This window comes from Plodia interpunctella, chromosome 13 (assembly GCF_027563975.2).
Source record: "Plodia interpunctella isolate USDA-ARS_2022_Savannah chromosome 13, ilPloInte3.2, whole genome shotgun sequence".
Lineage (NCBI taxonomy): Eukaryota > Metazoa > Arthropoda > Insecta > Lepidoptera > Pyralidae > Plodia > Plodia interpunctella.
The window spans coordinates 9,445,756-9,468,722 of NC_071306.1; the positions used below are offsets into that span (position 1 = coordinate 9,445,756).

The window sequence follows — 22,967 nt, forward strand, 5'->3', positions numbered from 1 at the left end:
AAACGTGTAGGTCTAATTCATTTTGACATCAATTTGTCTATTTGTACTCATGTTTTTGGCAAATAAGTTTTTTCTTTCTTTCTTTCGATCGAATCCTCAATTCTGTCCACATATTATCAAACACTATAAAACAGAACTGGCTTATCAAATGTAACATGACACCAGTCTCGATCAGGAACAGCTTTTAAAATATCCCGTTACTCCCAACTTTGCTAAGGGTGTTTGGCACGAATTGACGTCCACATCGCTACATACTCATAGTTATTATATTGGTACAGTCAACAGCACATCAACCTACCCAAATTCATTGTAAACTCGCCGCTATTACCGCGCCACAGAGGTTCATGCTGGGTAACTTGATGTGTTGTTGACTGTACTCAGAATGACAAGAAATTATATAATATTTTAAACTATTTTTGAAGAGGATATGTCCGTATACAGAAATTGCTTTTTTGTTTCAAAATTTCATTATCCGTCAGATAACAATCCCTCATGTGAGCGTACTCAAAGACTTTCCTATTAAACCAGAAGAAAACATACTTTGTCAACGGCCCTCACAGAGCCTTACACGAGCCCATAGACAATAACGTTTTCATCCACCCGTTCAAAACAAACAAATGTCGCCGAGGAATAAGCTAAAATATTCAGCGTGAATGAACACATTAGTGTAGGCGAAACCACAGGACACACTCAGCTCAGGAGGGGTTCAAATACTCGTTTGTAACAGAATAAGTATGTACAGAAGGTCCGCACCAGAAAATATGTCATACGAAATGGAACCTTATCGCGTGCCACGAGGGTTTATTATTACATTGGCGCTTTGTTTATATTACGTTATTTTGTTATTACCTACAGCCGGTTTACGACTTAGGTCTATGCGACCGTTCTCTCAGCAGCAGCTAGCTAGCGGGGCGGTCGAATTGGAAATATTTAGACAGTCAAAAAATATGTCGTTTTCCTTTGATTGGAAAGTAGCAATTTTTTAAACAATATTCTCCATATCCCCAGGGGAGTGCACGAATTCAATAAAGATAGATAAAATCGCGAATCTATATATATATATAAAACTCTTGCTTTACTGAGTGACTGATTGCCAGACAACGCACAGCCGAAACTACTGGGCGTAGAAAGCTGAAATTTGGTGTGTAGGTTCCTAGGACAGTGTGGGGGAGCACTAAGAAGGGATTTCCTGGAATTCCCGTTGGAAACAGAGTTTTACTCACATATGAAGTCGTGGGCCAGTTAACAATGTAATTCTGGAAAACATTATTTTATTTCGTCCGACTATTTTTTAATAACACTCCTGTATTTATGTTACGACATCCATATAGGTGGACGGTTGATTATTTCGCTTATGAAAGTCTCGGTGTTCATTTTGATACACTTTTAAAAACTCCTGGCAAAGCCCGTCACTCTTGCGCCGCTGTTGGTTACGCTCCATTTGGGGACGTCGTTCGTGGCGTGGGTTCTATTGTTGACCCCGCTCCAACGCCCGACGTCGCGCTGTACCGCAGCGATTCGCTCGGTGGAAAACACGCGTTTTTCCGCTGTGGCAGGAAGTTCGTAGCGTGGACAAAGATCTTTGTAACACCCGAAAGAATGTAATTCCATGTTTGAATTTACAAGTGAAAGTACATAATTGAAGTCCCGGCCTGAAAAATTGTATGAAAATCCTTTGTGCCTCTTGTGAATCATTTATAACCCGGACGATATAAATAAAGAAGATCGCTGCATACAAATGTTATTTAGACAGATCCAAATACAATACCGTTGTGTTACATTCAATAATCAATAATTCCATTGTGTTACATCAATATTGACAGCAATGAGTATTCTTTTTTTTAATAAGTTATATATTTCAGACTGGCAAAAAATATTATTCTATTTAAAAAAAAACACGAAATAAGTACTGCGAATGTGAATATTTGATTGGACGTTGTTGTAAGTATTATTGCATTATATTCTATTATTTTTATAATCCTCGTAGGCAGGTGTCGTAAAAAGTTCTTTGTAATTTTAATTAATCAGTCCGACTAGTCGCGCCACGCTCCCGCTCGCAGCGGAAAGGTCGTGAACCGACCGTTAATAAACAACAAAAACAGATCGAAATAGAATATATATATCATAGATCATAGCTGATGTGTTTCAACTTGAAACTGTCAAGTTGAAAGTCTAGGTGATAAATCAAGTAGATTGCAGATTTCCTTCATCGCAAGCAAGTGGATGTTTATGATACTAACTATAAACTAAAGCGGCCATTCCCGGCTTCGCTCAGGTAAAACCACAATAAATTTTATACCTACACCTTCCTCTTGAATCACTCTATCTACAAAAAAAATCCGCATCAAAATCCGTTGCATAGTTTTAAAGGTCTAAACATACATAAGGTAAGACAGCGGGAGGCGACTGTTTTTTACTATGAAGTGATAGTGATATTTTATAGTACGAGTACATAATTTACTACAATAAAATGTTTTGAGGCCATTTGGTATCAAGGTAAGGTGCAAAACACGTCTTGAATTCCTAGGAGTTAGCCATATTGAGGAGGCCTCGAAACAACTAAAACGTTTCACGTCAGCCGTCTTCAAAGGGATAGCTTACGATAAGTTGAACGTTGAACGTTGATTGATGCTAATTCAATTAATGATCGGCCTATGCGTTCAATTGAATGCCGGCATATAATGAACGGGCTAGCCTTTCAATTAAATGGCTGGTGTAACCAAATGGCTGCGAGATATATACCAGGAGTTTCAGACACTGAAAACTAAAACAAAACTGTTCACAAAATTACAGAAAAACTAACATTATATGCCAAGCGGCGAGCGGGGCGTGGCCTCGATGAAAAAAATTAAGCATATGCGTTGAAAACTATTTCCTAATAGAATGTTGATTTTTGGTCGCCTGGTCAACTATCATTAGGTAGTTTAGATCTTGCGTCTGATATCTGTTCACCAATTACGGCCGGCTGTCGTCCACACGTGAGCTCTCGCCCTTGACACCTCACAATTGGCAAATTGTGCGCCACACAATAACACCTCGGCCGCTCGGTCGTGTCGGCTCCACAAACAAACATATTACGTGTTATTTTGATGATCTCCGTGGCGTCAGAATCAAAATCTGAGTTTGTACAGAAATTAGACGTTTACAGGCAGTTTTTTTTACGTCAAATTTTATGGTAAATAGATTAGTTACTACATAATGTTACTTTTGACGTGAGAAATTATTCTCAAAAGCTATTGATTAGGCATTTCGGAGTTCAAAATTCTTGAAATTGTCGCCATGATCTAATTTGGTCGGATATCATCAAAATCATTATACTAAATGAATATTTTCCCTATAACTCTCTATTTAAATAATACTAGACTAATATCAAGAAACGGCTAGGTAATACCATTCATCAGGAAAGCTATAACGCAAGCTATAAAAGCTCGCGAAAGCACAACAAATAACTCGGAAACTTGCTCTGTTACAAAGTTACATTAAAATTTGTCTTCACAGCACGAAAGTACGCAAATGACTTGCGACAACAGTTTTAATCTGGAAATTTATTAATTTTATACCGCCTATTGCCCGCGGCTTCGCCCGCATAACTTTTCCACGGGTTCAGTCAGGGAAACAGTTATTTTCTGGAATGAAAACCTAGGTCCTTCTTCATATTTCAAACTACATGTTTGCAAAATTTCAACATGTTTGGTTGAGTAGATAGAGCGTGACGAGCTGCAAAGTGAATACTTATTTACAGCAGCGTGAGGCTCTGTCAACTCCGTGAAAGAAAAAAAATAATTTTTCTTTAAAAATAAATAGGACAGCTTTTTAGCGTTTAGGACATAAATTTTTCAGAAAAGGAGATGAAATAAAATTACATGTCGTAAGTATCGTAGCACCCGCTACGAGCTACGGCGTAGCAGCGCTACGACGACGCAATTACTCAATGTCAGCACGTTTTAGTTTTTTTTAAACATTAGCAGATAAAGCGTTTCTTTGATATTAAGTCTTGTTAAGTTTAAATTAACTTTATAAAATGATTTCTATTTATCTGTTTAAATAGAAATTATTTTATAAATTATAAGTTTAAAAACAGAACATAAATATTTGCATTTTACTTTTCGTTTTTTTTTTATTATTGATACAAACAAGGATATCGCTAAATGTGTATGGCCGGACTGTAAAAAACAAATTCTATAGTAAAGACTATAGAATTTGTTTTTTACAGTCCGGTCATACGCTTACATTAAATAAATAAATATATTAGGACAAATCACACAGATTGAGCTAGCCCCAAAATAAGTTCGAGACTTGTGTTATGGGATACTAACTCAACGATACTATATTTTATAACAAATACATATATAGATAAACATCCAAGAAACAAGACCGGGGCTCGAACCCGGGTCCTCTAGCTTCAGTGGCAAGAACTTTACCACTGCGCCACCGAGGTCGTCAATTGTCATCAATTGTCGTCGTCATTGCTTATAATAAATTTGATATTTTTTTGTTTGGTTAATTATACATATATATATCTATATATATATAGGTATATATATTTTCCTTTCATCAGCACTTGATCACAATCATAATATGTTTCAGTATACCTTTTGACCATGTACTTTATTGTGGACTTCCATTGTTATATTACTGATAAAAAATTATACATAAATTTATATTTAAAAAATGTTAAGCCCTTCTGGCATAATAGGGACCAACACTATTTGAATGAGCTCTTTCGGCATTTCTTCTCAGCAGTGGTCGTTCCGAAATGCTAGTAGTTTGTAGCTTTGGTAAACATCATTTAATTTAGAATATGACGTGAAAAAGTGCCTTTGAAGGCCTAATTTCTGAATAAATGATTTGATTTTGATTTTAAATTTATTTCGCTATTTCCTGCATTTATTTATAAATGATAAATTCTCATTACATTAGGCTAGTTGAAAATTTTTTTCATGATGGCTATACAAATATGAATAGAAACACCAGTGAAAAAATTGCTGTAGTAATGACACTGACAAAAATAAAATCTTACATTTTTGCACTCGTCCAAACGCTCCATACTAAATGACACGAGTAGTTTGTAGCTTGTGAGAAATAACTATAAATATAAAAATTGACGAGAAAAAGTGCCTGTGAAGGTCTAATTTCTAAATAAAGGATTTGAATTTGAATTCACAACGTGCGAAAATGTTCTCAAAGAAAGCCATTTTTGTTCGACAGTTACTTTAAATATTACGCTTATATTGGACTAAGAAACAATAATTTTCGAACCATAGTCAGCTGGATTGATCCCAGTTATTCGCGCCTATTAGCCACAGTAACGTTTGACGTCATAGACTAGTTTTTGCCCGCGGCTTCGCCATCGTAAATTTTCCACGGGAACACTTATTTTTCCGGGATGAAAGGCCATATGTCCTTCTCCATACTTCCAAGAACACGTATGCAAAATTTCAAGAAGATTGGTAGAGTAGATTGAGTGTGAAGGTGTAACAAAAAACAAACTTACTTTCGCATTTATAATATTAGTTAGCAAGATACTGTATCGGGCTGGTCAACACCAGTGTTCAATTCGTTTGTCATATCTCACGAATTCAATAATAGTTGTTTGAACTTGGAATGGCTGATATCTTGAATCATTCGTCGTATCGTTATGTATATTTTTCAATTGAAAAAAAGACTCACTTTTTTCTGACATCTACGGATGTCGACGATCTTGCGAAGTGGAGACAAAAATATATGATAGCTGTTACTGGGGTCCAACGTTCACGGTTGAGTAAGAAACCGATAAAACGCACAATGAGAGGAAATGCTTATTCATTTTTCACACAGACTCATATAATAAACTCAAACTTAATTACCATAATACGTGAATTATAATGTGAAAAATGATTATTCCACACATTTTCTGTTCAATGACAAAGCGATGACAAAATACAATGGGCTGTGTTAGTTCGAAAAACTCCAGTCCCGAGCCAGAACTATCTTTTTTCAAATCGGACGTGCCTAGAAAACAAATTGACTGGATTATATGCACTTACTTTCAACTATATTGCTGTCTCGCTCGTTTTGGTGGAGCCGGTATTTTGTCTCTCTCGACTTTTCCAGTTTACGCCTGCGCAAATAGGTCCACAGATCTGGACCGCTCGAAGCTGCGTGCGCTGAGAAAATTACGACAAGAAATAAGAATTTTTCGTATATCGTATAATAATAACACGTTAAATTATAATAATAATTTATCAGGTAATGAAAATTGTTGTTAATTGATAAACACTATACAAATCGCAATAAAATTTGTATTATATTATGCTAATAAAAAATAAATTGGTATGTGATCACGTGATCAGTATAAAGAATTCAAAAAGACAAAAACATAAAAAAATAATACTTATTAGATTTAAACATAGTCGTGTTAAATTAAGAAATATGTAACAATGGTTACGCAAGAGGGGAGTCGCAGCCTATACAGCTTCGACTGACGTACAGGCGGGATTCAGTGGCTGGGGCCCGTGTCATCTCCCGGGCCGACGTCCCTGCCAAATGTACGGGATACAGCAAAAAAATGTTTTAAAACTAACAAAATAACCTCAAATGCGAGCTATAAAACCTCATAATTAAATAAGTGCTAAGTGTTTTCCCGCGCGTAATTTCCCGGCGTCAATTTTGAATTAAGAATATAGTCTTGCGGCCAGTGTGAATGAAGTCATAAATAATTGTAACATTTGTCAACGTTAATTATTGTGGACTGTGATTTAAATGGTGTATTTAATTAGGTAAGTTTATTATTGTTACTAAAATCATACAACATTTTTACAGTTTATTAAATGTAAGAAAAGTCTGACTTTAATGATTTCTTTTTAAATTGCTATTTCCAGAACTATTAATTAATTGAAAAGAAGGTTCGAATTTTAGATTATAGACTAAATTATATTCAAACAAATATATTTTTGGTAGTTTCTTTGACGAATTAGTGGTGGAATTGACAATGGATTTCAAAATTCTTTGTCAATTCAACAGTGATCCGTTTCCCCATATGCAATAATAAATTCGTATCCTCGTACTATAAATTTTAAATAATTTGTATATTTTATCAGTAAACGTAAACATACAAACATAATGGTTGTCGTCCTCGGCGTGCATTTTTCGTGTCCAAAATACTATCGTTCTGAAAGTCATACATTAAAATATCGGCAATTATATATTTTTTATTACATAGGATACTTTTGAAATACATAAATCCGAATTATTTCCGCAAAATAACTTTCAAGCACCTGTTAGCTTCCGGACAATTTGAATGAAAACATTTTAATTGTATAAAATATTCAGTCATTAAAGTTAATTAAAAGGCGTCCAGAAGAAAGTGACGTTAATAATGAAATTATAAGGGTGGATTACACCCAAGCACCGAGCACAGAATTCGAAATAATACGTACAAGAAGTGTAGTATGGCTGGTAAGAAGTAGGTGGTGGGTGGTTCTTAGTATTGATTCACATGTTAATTCAAAAAAAGGTTAAATATTACATATTTCGAAGCAGGATAATGGGAAACTAAGCTGAGGAAGTTAGCTACATTCACAGATACAGGTATAATGTCCGATCGAGCCACAATTCTACATGTTTTTTATTAAAGAGCATTTGAGCGACAGATGCCAGTCATAATCTATATAAAAGACACTTAATTAAGCAGATAGCGCTTCTATTTACCTTATTATTTCAAATTATGTGATTACGCCCAAGCACGGAGTTTGTTTCTGAACGAAGACTCGACTCGGGCACGTACTGTTTAATTAAGATGTTTAAATGTACACCCGCGCTTACTTGTTAAACTTTTTGTGGTGTTTGGATGTGTTTTAGTGGACTATAGATTTGAATTTCGATTTCGTTTTATTTAGAGATGTACGTATAATGCCGACTATACGTCATAATCGGAAATAAATCAGTCAAGCTATTTATGTTTTTTTTTTTTATAAATACAGGTTGTAACAAATAGTCTATACACACACATAGGTACGAAATGTAAGATACGGCACCTAAGGTAGAACCTATGCGAAGTTATAAGTTATATCTTCTTCATAGTCGTATTTCTCATGGCTGAGGGTTGTGATCATTACGTGGAATTAAACACACATAACAACTTTCTTGGTATTCGTAATGGATTGGTTTGCCATTGCCTTCTCCATTTTACATACAAGTTAATAATCAACCAGTGTGCAGGTTTCCTCACGATGTTTTCCTTCACCGGAAGCAAGTGGTGGTCGATGAAAACTACTTTACATGAGTCAGATTGGTATACAAACTCATGTGGCACCAGTAGGATTCGAACCTGGGACCTTTCGATCCACGGGCGGGCGTCTCAACCATTACACCACCACCCCGTAAAGTTAATAATCGCTTCTTGGTACACATATAATAATATGATATTATGTTTTGTAAAAAGGCATGAAAGCAAGTTAAGGTGGAGCTAATTTAGAATTCCGATCGCTCACGTTATAGGTACGTACGTGACATTTTCGATACTATAAGGTTCTACTATTTATTAATAAGAAAGTTCGAGACGTTTTCCCAGTGTAATTTACTTCCAAAATTCCTTTTTACTTGACCTTTTTTAAGGAAAAAGGTTAAATGCAGACCGAATTCCTGTGAGCACATTTACTGCACCGTTGTATGGAATAAGATAGTTGACAAGGTCAGAGAATTGTAAAAAATGTATATAGGATCATTATGATAATTAATAGACTAACAATGAAGGTAGCTCTAAATATGAAAATGTAAATCTATTTTCAAAAAAATTGAAATTAGTTATAGAGATAAAAACTTTTATAATGAAGTCATTACCATAAACGTAAAATTTAAACGTAACATAGCTTTCTTATTCTTAGCGAACATTTTAGCACGTTGTGACGTCACTCGATTTAGTATTGAGCGTTTGGACGAGTCAAAAAATGTGTGATTTTATTTTTGTTAGATCTTTGAAATGAGTAATTTTTTCACTAGTGTTTCTAATAATATAAAGGCCTTCGAATAGTCATCAAAACAAAAAAAAAATTTCAACTAGCCTATTGTTACACGCGCGTGTACACGTGCGTTAAAATTAAATTCAGTTTTGCTGTGCATGTGCTGGATACGACTTCAACATACATGTGAAAACAACACGTATATTAATATATATATTATTTATTTACTATATACTCCCACGTTATTACTTTACACGATACAAACTAATCAAAATATATTAACAAAAATGCGAACAACCTTTTACCGATAATCTAATTCGAACCTTTAATCAAATCACACAACGTACTTAAAATAAAATAGATAATTATTCGTTAATTTAAATTAAATGATTTAACAATTTTTGATAATTGGGAGTCAAGAGCAAGTCGTCCGTTGCACGGTTAGACCAAAAGTGAGCCCGCGCCGTTTGTTTCGCCACGCCTCACCACCGAGTAGGGGCAACCGCTTACGTCAGCACGATAGATGGCGCTGGATGAACGATGTTGCCAACACGACCATTCTGCCAGGCGACTGTCCCGGGCGCCCCACGAGTCTAGGCAAAGCACTGAAAAGGAAAAACATCAGACAACATTAAGATTTGTATATGACATTAGAATGTAAGGTGCAATAGACACAGTTCTTCTAGTCAACAGCATATGCAACATCTTGTATCACCAGGGTCACCTGCACCTAAAGGGACTATGCCACACTTAGGAGACCAGGATGTTCCAAGGATTACTACTGAGGATCACTTGCATTTAAAGAGCATTTCGCTACACTTAAATATACCAAGATGTCTCCTGAATTCACATATTGCACATACTGTTGCGTTCACGAAACTATGTTTACAATTCATAGTAGACATGACAAAATATTAGGGCTTTGCCTAGTCTCGCAGAAAAGTTGTTAGTAAAATGCTTCGTTTGACAAAATAATGCTGCGTGTGACAAAATTATCAGGATTTTAGCCGAACATAATGAAAAAGTAATATTATCACATACCTTCAACCTTTGACTTGCCAACACGGACTTTTCTAATTTATTCCAAATTCCAATCATCAATTTGAATCCATCGTTTCATGTTTTCGGCAGCTGCGACGCCATTATATGGTTTAAAACTTCTTTCTGAACCCCCTAAATCCATCACCTCGTATCTATCGTTTCCCAGGACCCTCTTGACCTTGAATGGACCCTTAAAAACTGGCAAAAGTTTTCTACTTTGACCATCGTTGGTCAAACTCTGTATTTTGACTAAAACCAGATCTCCTTCCTCATATACTTTTGCCTTTGTCCGAGTTTTATCAAACCTTTGTTTTTGGGACACTGCACTGGCCTTAATATTACTATCGACACATGCGCGTAACTTAGTAACGTCCACCAAAGACCCGTTATCAAGCTCAGGCTCTAAACTATCGCTGTCTGTACGTAGACGGTAGCCTAATAGAACCTCACTAGGAATTGCGTTTATTGTCTTATGGATTGTACTATTTAGGCCCTGCTGTACGATTTTGACGTATTGATCCCATCTATTATCTGTTGTATTTGCTCCAATAGTTTTTAATGATTCTAATACTGTCTTGTTAAATCTCTCGACCTGTCCATTTGAACGAGGCATACCCGTTGCCACAATATGCGCTCGAATATTCTTATTTGCACAATATTGCCTATATTCGTTGGAAGTGAAACACGTACCCGAATCCGAAATAATTCTTTTCGGATTACCGAACGTTTTAGTAATATTATCAAGCTGCTCTAAAAGGTCAGATGTTCTGGTAGACTTTACTGCCTCGATAAATACAAATTTTGTGAACGCATCTACTACAACCAACAAATATTTATTTCCGTTTACTGTCTCAACAAATGGGCCTAGATGGTCCGCATGAAGGGTATGAAAAGGTTGAGCGTATTTTGGCAACGGGTACAATTCTCCTTCTTTAGGACCACCCTTGTTTTTATAGTAAATACAGTTCAAACAGTTTTTAATGTATTTTTTTACTATGTGACGCATACGGGAAAACCAATACTTTGATCCTATCCTTTCTAGAGTTTTATCGACAGAGAAGTGGCCAATATCATCGTGGTTGCACTTTATTATTTGCCATATGCACTTCTTTGGTACAACCCAGCGACGACCCTGTTCTGTTCTTTTGTACACTTTACCGCCCAAAAGTTCATACGAGTCAAAAATGTTTTTATTATCATCTATTTCACCTGTCTCTAAAATTGTTTTTATATTTACTATATCAAGGTCTTGTACTTGTACCGAAAGTAACCAATCTCCTTCCGTAATCGATAGTATTATTTCTTTTTCCGATCTCTCACCAGAAGGAACCGGGTTCCGACTTAAGGCATCAACATGCTGCATACGTGTACCTTCTCTATGTTTGATTTCGTACACAAACTCTTGGGTCGAGAGGACCCACCGTGCAACACGGGGAATAATATCCTTTTTAGTCAACGCGTATCTGACTGCGTTACAATCGGTTACAATGGTAAATGGAGATCCTAACAAATAAAGGCGAAATTTTTTAAGGGAAGTTACAATTGCTAGAAGCTCCAGTTCAAAGGAGTGATATTTCTTTTCATCCTCAGTTGTTTGACGACTATAGTAATATACGGGTTTTTCTCCTTCGTCAGTAACTTGAACAAGTATACCCGCAACGCCATCGCGACTGGCGTCTGTATACAAAATGCTTTCCTTGTTGGGGTCAAAGATCGATAAAACACTATTGGAAGTTAATTTAGCTTTAAGAACCTGAAATGCTTGATCGCGTACACTATCCCATAACCAGGGAACATCTTTCTTTAGCAACTTAGTGAGAGGTGCCGAAATGATGGCGCAATTTTTAATGAATTTGCGAAAGTAATTAATAAGTCCTAAGAATTGACGTAACTGATGCACCGTTTTTGGTACCGGAAAATTCTTAACTGCTTCCACCTTGACTTCATTTGGCATAACGCAATTTAGCTTTATTTTGTAACCTAGGAACTCTATCTCGCTCTTAAAGAAATGACATTTTTTAAGGTTCAAAGTTAACCCATTATTTATAAATATTTTTAAAACTTTTTCCAATAAAATAAAGTTTTCCTCGACAGTTTGCGTAAGCAGATAAACGTCATCTAAGTAGACTATAACATTTTCGAACCTCAAATTACCTAACACTTTGTTCATCATCTGCTGAAAACAGGATGGTGCATTTGCCAAACCAAAAGGAAGCCTCAAAAATTCGTAATGACCGTCCTCTGTAATAAATGCTGTTTTCTCGATTGACTGTGAACTCATAAGTATTTGGTAATACCCACTTTTTAAATCTAAACTAGTAAAACATTTATAGCCCTGTAACCTGTCAACAAGATCCTCGATTCTAGGCATTGGGTATTTATCCTTAATAGTTATTTTATTTAGAGCTCGGTAATCAATGCAGAGTCTTTTCTCACCATTCTTTTTGTTCACAAGTAGAGCCGGGCTCGCGTAAGGAGAATTACTCTGGCGAATTATTTTATTTTCTAATAAATCTGATACCATGTCTCGAATAATTTTTCTGTCTGCGTGAGAGGAGCGAAAAGGTCTGCATTGAACCGGACGAGAATCTGTTACGGTAATAACCATTTCATGGTTGTTAACTTTTCCTAACTCTTTGATATCTGACGCAACACACTTACTGTATAATTTAAATAAACAAATTAATTCTCTTAAGTTAGTGTCAGTATCAATTTTAGTTTCATCGATAGTGTTACAAAACTCAGTAAAAGTGTTTGCATAGTCAAATGTAAAAGATGTGCCGACCCTGGAGTATATTAAATCATTACGCTCTGTTATGTTGCGGCCAATAAGGATATCACAATTTAAGAGTTCGTCAATAACATAAAGTTCGACATCTGACAATATTACATTGTCTACCTTCAAACTGACAGTAACCTTTTGGCTAACAGATTTCGAATTATCTTTAGAAAATCCTTGTAACAAAACCGGCGAAGGGAGGGTGTTCGTTTTTAAGGAATATTTTTCCACCACAGATTCGGAAACTAGAGAACAGCTGCTTCCAGTATCAATAAATGCCTCATGAGCGAAATTATCAATATGGATTACTTTAACAAATTTATTCCGCGAATTATCAGACGAAATAACTTTGGTTTCTTCTACTTCCGGTTTAATCAATCCTATACTTTTTTTACGAAGGCAGACAGATTCAAGGTGTCCCCTTTTTCCACAAAAATTACATTTATTAACATCACACTGATTTCTTTTATGATTTCCGCCACATGAGTAACATTTAATAATTTTCCGAGTCTGTGCCGGGCCGTTTTGGCTAGTTTCAGGTGTACTGTTTGAGTTTACATCCTTATTTGTACTATTTGAGGGTATACTCGTCGAAGGTTGAGAAGAATTGTTCAATAGGTCAGTAGATTTTTGTTGAGTGTCGCGAGTAGTATTAAAATTAGTTTTCGTATTTTTTGATTTGAAAGTGCGGCCATGAAGATAACTAGCTAAATCATGGCAAGATTTAAAATTACTAGCTTCAATAGACGCTCCTATATTGTTATCTCCAATACTCCCGACAATAATAGAAATTTTATCCTGCTCCGTAAAGTTTAATGACAGTCTGTCTATTTTACATTTAATATCGAAATAGAACTCGTACAAAGACTGATTTTCTAAAGGTTTTTTATTAACAATTTCTTTTAATAGCTCGAACATATTGCGTCGAATTTTGAAACTATCAGCTAAGCGGCGATGCCATTCGCTCCATTTCCAAGTGGGCCACTGACTATCCGTACGTAACAACGAGTCGTACCAGACTTTACCCGAGCCTTTTAACTTATTCAGTGCTTGATAACGTATCGTCTCATCGGACCAACCGAAAGTCATAGCGTACGTCTGTATAATACTAAGCCATGCATTAATGTCGTCGTTTAAAGGGTCAAACTCGGGAATAATATTATTCAAGGTACTCACAGTTTTAGCTTCTTTTCGACGTGATACCTTAGATTTCTTTCTAGGCGGAGGCGACGGGGTTCGAGAGCTCGAGCACACCGTGCTGTTGCTACTCGACGATGATCGGGCACGTTTACGACGACGTCCGTGACGTCCCATGACGTGGAGAAAAATTCACACTTCTGATGAAAACAACACGTATATTAATATATATATTATTTATTTACTATATACTCCCACGTTATTACTTTACACGATACAAACTAATCAAAATATATTAACAAAAATGCGAACAACCTTTTACCGATAATCTAATTCGAACCTTTAATCAAATCACACAACGTACTTAAAATAAAATAGATAATTATTCGTTAATTTAAATTAAATGATTTAACAATTTTTGATAATTGGGAGTCAAGAGCAAGTCGTCCGTTGCACGGTTAGACCAAAAGTGAGCCCGCGCCGTTTGTTTCGCCACGCCTCACCACCGAGTAGGGGCAACCGCTTACGTCAGCACGATAGATGGCGCTGGATGAACGATGTTGCCAACACATGGTGCTGTTGCCGCTCAATAATTATCTATGGATAGCGTTTTGATAGACTATCGATAGTATGGCCTATTTCGATCGAAACTATCGATTGTCAAATTATCGATAGTACGGTAAAATTAAACATGGGTTTTCATCCCTAGATATTCATATATCTATTGGTAAATTAATAGTTACTTTTCAAAAGTTATTAAATACCTACGTCATTGGATCAGCGTGGCAATCCAAGGAGAATAATTTTTTTTTCTTTGGTCTTAATAATCTCCTTTCAAGCCTTTATGTGGTCGATATGAAGTCTTTCCGGTGAAGGAAAACATCGTGAGGAAACCTGCACACTGGTTGATTCTTATTAACTTGTGTGTGTGAAATGGAGAAGGCAATGGCAAACCACTCCGTTAATAATGCCAAGAAAGTTGTTGTGTGTGTTTCATTCCACGTAATAACCACGATTCTCAGCCATGAGCAATACGACTGTGAAGAAGATGAAGTCTTGCTGCTTTTGTGCAACAAAAACCAGGGTTATATGCTAGTGTTAAAATATTTATTTGTCTCAAAGCCGTGAAGCGAAAACCTCGCAATATCAAAATTGTCACGTACGCACTTTGAAGCGTGAGCAAACAGTATTCAAACAGGGTTCCATTTATTGCCACTCGGATACGGAATCCTATGAAGTAGTACCGGACGAGATTTATTTATTGTTGGGAAACATTCGGTCAATCGTTTACATACGATATTACCCCAGTGGTCATAATTTTACCAATTAAATAGAAATAAATATTTTCTCTTCTATAATAATAATACTGGATAGAAATATAGATGGAATACACCCGCAATATACCATGTTATTACATACCTAAAGGTACCCGACGAAAGCTGCAATAAGGGTGAATTCTTTCTAGAACATTCCTGGAACTATCTCCGAAATAGCCGGTTGTGCCCGGATATAACCGGTTATAACAAAAGCGAACCGGTAGTTTTGTCTTGAGATATTTCGTTGGAAAAATAGTCTCGTTGGAAGTCTCGCACCAGGAGATAGTTAATTTTGAGTAGATTGTATTTATTTTTGTAGTTTTTGTAGAAAGGTCTATAGAGCTCTTTTAGATAGACTGTATTGTGAATAAATAAATAAATAAATATATTAGGACAAATTACACAGATTGAGCTAGCCCAAAGTAAGTTCTAGACTTGTGTTATGCGCAGGTGAAGAAGAAGCGGCGCAACAAACTTCACCGCAGCCTTTTCTCCAAGGACGTCATTTAACAAATATAGGTCTTACATACATACATTCATTTTTTACATACATACATTAAATACATATATTAAAAATTAGGAGGACGAATTTACATCATTATTAAAAATGTCAAAATTTGAATAAATAAATAAAATAAAAGTTGTATTTCCAATAAAATTATTGAAAATTGTCACACAATACATATATAGATAAACATCCAAGACCCGGGCCAATCAGAAAAAGATCATTTTCCACCATGACCCGACCGGGGATCGAACCCGGGACCTCTCGGTTCAGAGGTAAGCATTTTATTATCGATTATTTGTGTAACCTGTTGTGTATTCCTAAATAAATAAAACACTATATGTACGTCGACCGCATGTCAAGTTACTCCGCATAGAATTCTAGATGGCGGCAATAGTGTCGAATTTACAATGATTTTGGATAGCTTCATGTGCTGTTGACCGTACATAGACTCTGCAAAATATTTTTCTGGATTACTGGTTTTGTTTCCTCTGCTTATTTAAGATCTATTGCCATTGGTGTCATTACATATGGACCAATACGACCCCACATTGTATTATAAACATATCTATCACATTACCATATGCCCACTCGCTCGTAACCGACGTTACTAATAGTAATAATGTATTTTATAGTCGAGCATCCATTTGCTGTTACGACGACTCTCTGGGGACGTCCGGTTGCTTTAAACCTGTAATACATATGTGTCTCTCTCTCTCTCTCTCATTCCTGTTCCTAGCTGTATCTGCGGCTGTGCGCCCCGAAACCTCGCCACGTAAAAAATATCCCTATAGTCATAAAAAAAAATCACACTTAAATAGTGTTTTGTCTTGTTCTGTCAATTATCGTTAAGTATGATAGCGAAGTATTAAATTATGCTTCGAGTTTTTACAAATTCTCATTCATTAAAATTTAATAATTGTAATATTTATTACTCTTAGGCTAATAATTTAGCTCTTAAACTGTTTTGCCTGTCAGTTGTCAAGGATTTTTATCCTTTAATCGCCTTGTACGACATTCGCGGTGGAATATCGCGTAATATTATTACTATTCTAGGGCCTAATAAACTTATGTATATGTGTAGATCTGCTCAACTATTCTTCTTCACTAGATATTTAATAGTATAATATAATATAATGATAATTTCTTTATTTCGGACAGTGACAGTGAATGTTAGTAACAATGTTCTTAAGACTATGTTAGTAACTTATTTAAATGAATCTGGGTCCAGTGTTTAAGTATGGGCCCGTCCACCCTTCTAGCAATAACAGAGAGAAGGCTGCTGAAGGCTAGCACCCACACTCTGCATCAGAGAGGCTACCCTCTTACGCACTATGGGTTTGGAAGGTATCCCCCTGCGCCTCTGCAAACATTCCCGATGCGGAACAGTGTCTCGGTAACCCCAACAGCGCCCTCAGCCCGATATTATATTGAACACGCAATTTAAATAACAGTTCATTTTCCGCAAGCATTTAGGTTTCATAAGAAGATTGGTAGTATGATTTTTTAAACTAGGCGTTTTGCAAACTTCCCTCAACTGTGGAAAATTGAACGAAGCAATCGCTGAAAGTTTTTATCCAACTATCTAAGATAGAAAACTATTTTTATTAATTTCAAGTATAAAACAAAGTCGCTTCCCTGTTGCTGTTCGCTGTCTGTCCGCCCCTATTATTCTTAGATCTTTAAATGTACGCAATGGATTTTGATGCGGAGTGTTTTAACAGATAGAGTGATTAAAAAGAAAGAAGAAACCTTCTTCCTTTACATGTAGGATATTGCACTCGTGCGAAGCTGGGGCGAGCCGCTAGTAAATAATATTAGTAAGAGAAAATCTTATTAGTATTAAAGTTTTATACTGTGCTTTACAAACTAGCTATGACCGCAAATATAAAACAAAAAATAACAATAAATTTGATAAATAAAATGAAAATGTTAAAACAACATTTAATAAATTAAACAAAATTTAATTGCCAACTCATCAATGTGAAGCTTAAATGGCAGTCTTTGGCTTTGACTAACTAACTTAAGGAGTTAAGTTGGTGGTGAAGCTTGAAGAAGCCGAGTTACATTGCCATGATCGCCAACGGCGCCATAATCGTGCCGTCTGGTGATTATGCTAATGTGGGTGACAGACAAACATAACGACGACTATTTGCCTTGTTCAGTTATTGCCGCAAAATGATAACGGCCAGCGGGAAGTTTTCGTGGACGAACGAGAGTTCTGTACATTGTAACGATGCTGTTTGTTTTATAATTATAATCTCTATATTACTATCAAGTTACTTTCAGGCTATTTTACAACAAGTCAAATACAAAAAATTGTATCGTCAAAAGACGAACTCGGTGGCGCAGTTGTAAAGTTCTTGCCACTGAACCGAGAGGTCCCGGGTTCGATCCCCGGTTGGGTCATGATGGAAAATTATCATTATCTGATTGATTCGCGTCTTGGATGTTTATCTATATATGTATTTGTTATAAAATATAGTATCGTTGAGTTAGTATCCCATAACACAAGTCTCGAACTTACTTTGGGGCTAGCTCAATCTGTGTGATTTGTCCTGATATATTTATTATTTATTCATAATTTTTATTTTTAACAGAATCATTATTCTGTGAAAAATATAATAAATATATGTATTTATTTCGGTATTTTATATTTAATTTAATTATTATTTATTATTATAATAATAATAAAGCCTGTTTATTTTTCATAAACATTTACATGTTTGTTCACTGTACAATTTTTTTTTTTTCGTAAACCAAGATTTATGGTAACCCCTCTATAGGTTAAAGGTCTCCATATTCTTCCAAACCTTTCTGTCCTTAGCTAACTTTATCCAATTATTTCCTGTTATCTTTTTTATATCATCTACCCATCTTTTCTTTGGTTTACCAACCATATTGTTGTTCCATATTGTTGTCGCAAGAGTACAGCGTTGGTTAGGGTATCTGGCTACTTGTCCGGCCCAGTTCCACTTCAATTTTAAGGCTCGGCGAAGCGGGTTATTATAATTGAATTTTATTAAACCAAATAAAAATTTTTTATTAAACCACTTTTAAACTTAACACTTCAACATTACATTTGAAATTATTAACAATTTTGGCATACAATTATTATACATATGTATTATGAAAATTGTAATATGGTTTTCTTTTACGTGAAAATTTTCAAGATTTCTCAAAGTTACCTTCTTTGTTTTAATAATTTTATTACCATTGTACTAACATTTATATATATATATCTATTTAAAGTCATAGTATATAATTAAAGTCAGTATATAATAGATCTATAACGTATCTACGTTATAACGTATCTACGTATATTGTTGGTAACCAGTCTTGTATGTACAAGACTGGATACCTAAAATTACTGTTGTGATAATACAGTTTACATTCTCTGTTCAAGCATAATACACGACTAAAATGCAACTCACTCCAGCCAGCAAGCTCGTTACCACACTGCATGCAATGCAATTTCGCGGAATGCCTCTGTTATTTAGCCGTTTAATTTTGTACAATGGTCGAATGTGGTGAAATTATTTTATTTAGTGATATTCTAAATAGGGTTTGCTTTAAAATTGTTTTACAAGCTTATATTTAACTTGCAATGTAAGCAAGAATGTATGTTCGGGTGGGATCTTGCAACTCAATTTTGAAGCAGATATTTTTAACCGATTGAGCTGAAATTTTGTACACACGTTTAGTTTGTATGACATGACAATGCATTCGTATGATAAGCATGATGTGATGGTGTACTCAGGAACGGCTCCAGACGTGGAAACTCCTCAACTGCACGGACATGATTATCTCAATATAATCTCTCGAACTACAATAAAATCTCGTGTCACAATTGTTTTTTTTTTAATTTCTTAAGTGAAGAATGTAAAAATCTTCTGTTTTCTTTCTTATTTCTCTTTTTCCTGGATATAAAAAATATATTCATAGTTGTTAAACACGAAAAAACTCACGCAGGAAATGACTACGAAGAAGATACACATTTTTTAAGAGATCGCTAAAAATATGAGTAATGTTTTACCTCCCATATTAAATGTACACGCATCTATATGTCGGGCCTAATCTCCCTGGAGGAGACACGAAAAACGTTTTTCTTATATTTCTCTTAACTTCGATGCCGGTACAATAGGCTAGACGACAATATAAAAATAATATGCTCTAGATAATTCGTTTACATAGATAATTCGTTATATCTATTTATCTGGCAAATCAAATATATATTAGTATTTAAGAACATTGTGATAATTGATAGGCTGTAACAATGCTGCTGGATCATTATACGAACATTTAAATAAATAAATAATTAGGACAAATCACACAGATCGAGTTAGCCCCAAAGTAAGTTCGAGACTTGTGTTATGGGATACTAACTCAACGATACTATATTTCATAACAAATACATATATAGATAAACATCCAAGACCCGAGTCAATCAGAAAAAGATCATTTTCCAACATGACCCGACCGGGGATCGAACCCGGGCCCTCTCGGTTCAGTGGCAAGCACTTTACCACTGCGCCACCGAGGTCGTCGTGGGTGGTTAAAGTAGGTTGGAAAGTCCAATTATAAAAATAATGGCACTATTAGTGGAGTGTTTTGCCATTGCCTTCTCCATTGCACACATAAGTTAATGATCAACCAGTGTGCAGGTTTCCTCACGATGTTTTCCTTCACCGGAAGCAAGTCTCCATAGGACTATAATAATCAAAATAATGAAATAAATAATGAAATAAATAATGAATCCGAATGAAATTTTTTAATTATTTTTTATGACGAACTTTATTCTCTCAACTCGATGATATTTTTTTCAGAAAGCTTCCAATATCATACTTAAACTTTCGTCTGGAGATTCAAAAGCTCTATGAAATATAATTTGATAAGTTCTCGGTAAACGTTTGTTGTAAATTAGGTTAATCGGCTCAGACGTTTTAGGGATTATTAGAGTTTTACAGGCCATAACTTATAATTAAGTAACGTATCGCGATGTAACCTATACCTGATTTTAAGTTAGACCATGCGCTATACAACTCTGAAAACCGCATCCAATTCCATCCAGTACATTTTGCGTGATGGGAACAAATAGACAGACAGGCAGACGAAAATTCTAAAAAAAAATGGTTTTACCTTCTATTATTCCTATAAAAATCCCACATAATTATTTTTCATGAATACAAAGCTTATTTACCTGTTTTGATACAGTTTTTATTGTCATATAGGCAATTTATATACGAAGGTTAGGTAAGTCGGGTCGTAATCTACGGATAAAAGTAACGTAATATTCGCGTGGGGGATATTGTGTAAGCTTTAGTCGTGGGCGTTATTTAAACTAACCATTTTATGTAGTTGGAATGCCCAACTGGTTTGCTTCGAACGTAGCCCCGCGCGGCGCGAGCGAACTGTCACTACAGTTGAAAGAAAAAAACTTATTATTGTTCTCAAATGTTTTACCTACGTGCAATGCGTTGAACCAAAAACGCTACGAATCAGATGAAAACACAAAGCCACGTTGTTATATCAACTGTAGTTACTAAACCAGTTGGCGTTGCCAACTACAGTTGCTCGTTGAAAAAACAGTTGAGTTCCGTTGGCTCGAAAAACGTCAACGATCCACGACTAGTAAGCTTACGTAAGAATTTAATTTGCTCTCGAATAAAAAACGAACGACAAAAACTGTTGAAGGCTAACCGTGGCGATAACATCGAACGTCCACTATCAACGTATCGGTCTTAACTACCCCTAAGCTGTTTCTGAAGGCGCGGTTTCTTATCTCTTTCAGGGAGATATAGGGCGACGGAGATAGAAGATATGACATGCCACTAGATGTGAACCCATGAACCCTTTAGAATTTTTACAATGATTGCATTTGTAGACTCGTTTAGTTCCACTAAAAACTGAAACCAACCAAAGTTCAGATAATTTATTCACAGATAGCCCGTCCCGGCTTTTGCTCGGTTAAATCCATAATAAATTATACACTTAAAGTTTCCACAGGAATCACACGATCAATTGGCGAAAACTGTACAAAAATCCGTCCAGTAGTTTTTGAGTTTCTCACGCTCATACAGACAGATGTGACAGTGGACTTCTTTTTATAATATGTAATGATAAGTAGGGTTTATAATTATGGTCTAATAATAGTAACCTTATGTTTAATCATAAGAGATTCCGTCCAAAACAACAAAATCTATTCATACGTACAAGTATTGTCGATGAAAAATCGCAACACGCTCGTATCCAATAATAAAATATTGTGAAAAACGTTTGTCGGTCAACAATAAGCACGGATTGAATAATATTCGATTCATTGCCTCCTTTGTATCCAATTTCGGTGACATTTAAAGAAGCACGGCCGTGTCTGACAAATTGCTTAGGAGGGGAGACCTCATAGATATATGTTACGGCTAAAACCCGAAGTGCTACCTATGTTTAGCCGGTTAAACCTAGATACAATCGGTCATCTACCAACCGAATAAAATATTTTTTCATGTTAATTAATTTTAGTGATTTCACATATGATATTAGATTTATATATCTAACATGTTTTACTTTAAATATTGTCATCTGTAATTAATAGAAGCATTAGGTCTAAGCTCTAACCATGTTTTCTGTAGTGTAACATTTTATATTTTTAATGTGCCTTATTAATCAAATAAATATAAAGCATGTCCTTTCTGAAGTGTCAATGGGTTTATGAAGGAGACCAGTATATAGCTACACGATCAAGCAATAAATATAAATAAATATATTAGGACAAATCACAAATATTGATCTAGCCCCAAAGTAAGTTCGAAACTTGTGTTATGGGATACTAACTCAACGATACTATATTTTATAACAAATACACATATAGATAAACATATAGATATATGTCACGGTTAAACCCCGAAGTGCGGTTACATCTAGGTTTAGCCGACTAGTCTTAGGTGCTGCCGGCCTCAGTTGTATGTATACTGTATATGTTGAAGCCATGTTGGTCAGCCATTTAATTGGAAGGCTAGCCCGTTCATTATACGCCAGCACCACAATATAGTATCTAGTTGTATAATACGATTAATGTTAGTGGTCGCCACCTATTCACATAACCTAGCGAGCTAGCTCCCTCGTCGAGACAAGTCGACCACATATCTTGTGCAAATTATATTGTGCATCTCAGGAGCTAACGTAATATTGTTACCGACATCTTCATAGTCGTATTCCTCATGGCTGAGGGTCGTGGTTGTTACGTGGAATGAAAC

The 22,967-nt window shown here is 35.6% G+C and overlaps 1 protein-coding gene across 2 annotated transcripts in view; it reads left to right on the forward strand.

Annotated features, from left to right (window-relative positions):
* Window positions 1–6,413: 6,413 nt before the first annotated feature.
* Window positions 6,414–22,967, forward strand: part of LOC128675028 (uncharacterized) — a 51,472-nt gene continuing 34,918 nt past the window's right edge. The window contains exon 1 of one of the 2 annotated variants that reach the window (XM_053754087.2): window positions 6,414–6,758. The gene's annotated coding sequence lies outside the window, so the exon portion shown is untranslated. The remainder of the gene's footprint in view (window positions 6,759–22,967) is intronic. The other variant, XM_053754088.2, reaches the window with a different exon arrangement.